The sequence below is a fragment of the Rutidosis leptorrhynchoides genome, chromosome 3 (assembly GCF_046630445.1).
Source record: "Rutidosis leptorrhynchoides isolate AG116_Rl617_1_P2 chromosome 3, CSIRO_AGI_Rlap_v1, whole genome shotgun sequence".
Taxonomy (NCBI): domain Eukaryota; kingdom Viridiplantae; phylum Streptophyta; class Magnoliopsida; order Asterales; family Asteraceae; genus Rutidosis; species Rutidosis leptorrhynchoides.
In genome coordinates, this window is record NC_092335.1 from 493,889,709 (window position 1) to 493,892,119 (window position 2,411).

Consider the following 2,411-nt stretch of genomic DNA (forward strand, 5'->3'; position numbering starts at 1 on the left):
CAATTTAAAGAGTCCTGGCTACCTGCTGCATCTATTAGCTATTCGAAACATGGGCAAAATCAGAAAAGTCTATTAATTTGATAACTTATATAATTTTTATTTTTTTATAACTAATAGGATATTCAGTGAATGCACCGAGAAAAACGTTCACCACCTTTCATACATTCACCACCTGTAACTCGATCAAGACATCTAGCCAATATTGTAGCCGTTGATTTTTCTTTAGAATCGTCATCTAGTTGACCAAGTACTCCAATTCAAATTTCCGATAATCCATTTTTTGAACCCGACCTCACAATTGAGAATCCGGAGGATATTCAGGGACAATTCAGAGATCCTGAACCATTAATCTTTCCTCCGGAACCACCAATCATTCAAACAGAGATTGTCGAGGAACAAACCATTAAATCAGAATCCTCTAGTTATTCAGATTCAACAAATTCAATAATGGAAAATCTGGAACCTCTAAGTATGGAAGACCGAATGAGAGCTAAACGCACTGGCCAAGGTCACGCAATTACTCAACCAGACATTAATGCGCCAGATTATGAAATCAAAGGACAAATCCTACACATGGTAACTAATCAATGCCAATTTAGTGGTGCGCTGAAGGAAGATCCAAATGAACATCTTCGAACCTTTAATAGAATCTGTACTTTATTCAAAATAAGAAAAGTGGAGGATGAACAGATATATCTCATGTTATTTCCCTGGACTTTAAAGGGAGAAGCCAAAGATTGGTTAGAATCATTACCTGAAGGGGCGATTGATACATGGGACGTTTTAGTTGAAAAATTTCTTAAACAATTCTTTCCGGCATCTAAAGCCGTGAGACTTCAAGGAGAAATTGTTACGTTCACACAAAAGCCAAATGAAACTTTATATGAAGCGTGGACAAGATTTGGAAAGTTATTAAGAGGATGTCCGCAACATGGTTTAGATACTTATCAAATAGTACAAATATTCTACCAAGGATGCGACATCACTACAAGAAAAGATATCGACATAGCAGCTGGTGGTTCCATTATGAAGAAAACCGCAACTGAAGCTTACAAAATTATTGATAACACTGCTTCCCACTCACATGAGTGGCATCAAGAAAAAGATATTGTTAGATCATCTAAAGCAGCTAGAGCCGATTCTAGCCATGACTTTGATTCCATTTCCGCAAAGATAGATGCTGTCGAGAGACGAATGGAAAAGATGACTAAAGATATTCACTCAATACGAATTAGTTGTGAGCAGTGTGGAGGACCACATTTGACAAAAGATTGTCTCAGTATTGAACAAACAATGGAACAAAGAGAGAATGTTTCATACATGAACCAAAGGCCTGGAAAGAATTATCAGAATAATTATCAACCGCCAAGACCAATCTACAATCAAAACCAGAATTATAACTGAAATATTCCATACAACAATCAACAAGGTCCTAACAATCAACAAGTATCTAATAATACTTATAATCAGCAAAGACCTATTTTTCAAAATAAACCACCACAAACCGATGATAAAAAGCCAAATCTAGAAGACATGATGTCAAAGCTAGTTGAATCTCAAACGCAGTTTTTCACATCTCAGAAACAAACCAATGAACAAAATGCTCAAGCATTTAGAAATCAACAAGCTTCTATTCAAAATCTGGAACAAGAAGTAAGCAACCTAGCAAGGTTGATAGGTGAAAGAAAATTGGGAAGTCCTCCTAGCGATACAAATGCTAACCCCTGGAATGAAACAGCTAAAGCCATTACCACAAGAAGTGGTATTACACTTAAACCACCTGAAATACCTGTAATTTCTGATAACGCTATTCCTACTCCACAAGAACCACAATCTGATCAAGATAAGGAAACAGAACCGGTAGTTGAAAAGGTTAATGCAGATAAGACAGTTAATGCTAAACCTTATGTTAAACCATACCAATCACCACTTTCTTACCCGAGTAAAATGAGAAAAGAAAGACTTGAAGCCGAGCAATCCAAATTCTTGGATATGTTTAAATAAATAAATATCAATCTTCCTTTCATTGATGTGATTTCAGGAATGCCTAGATATGCTAAATTTCTGAAAGATCTAATCATAAATAGAAAGAAAATGGAAGAACTCTCGGTTATTACTATGAATGCTAATTGTTCTGCAGTACTGTTGAATAAGATACCAGAAAAATTATCTGATCCAGGAAGTTTCACAATTCCATGTTTTCTGGGTAGTCTTAGTTCAATAGATGCATTTGTAGATTTAGGTGCTAGTATAAATTTAATGCCGTATTCACTATACGCCAAACTAGACCTTGGAGAATTAAAACCAACACGAATAAGCATATAACTAGCCGATCGACCAGTAAAATATCCTAGAGGGATAATGGAGAACATGCTAGTTAAAGTTGGTACTTTAGTATTTCCAGTAGATTT

The 2,411-nt window shown here is 35.8% G+C and overlaps 1 non-coding gene across 1 annotated transcript; it reads right to left on the bottom strand.

Moving 5' to 3' along the window:
* Positions 1-831: 831 nt before the first annotated feature.
* On the bottom strand, positions 832-938 carry LOC139903637 (small nucleolar RNA R71). Its single transcript, XR_011778447.1, has one exon. It is a non-coding gene; the product is annotated as a small nucleolar RNA R71 (small nucleolar RNA).
* Between the last annotated feature and the right edge of the window lie 1,473 nt (positions 939-2,411).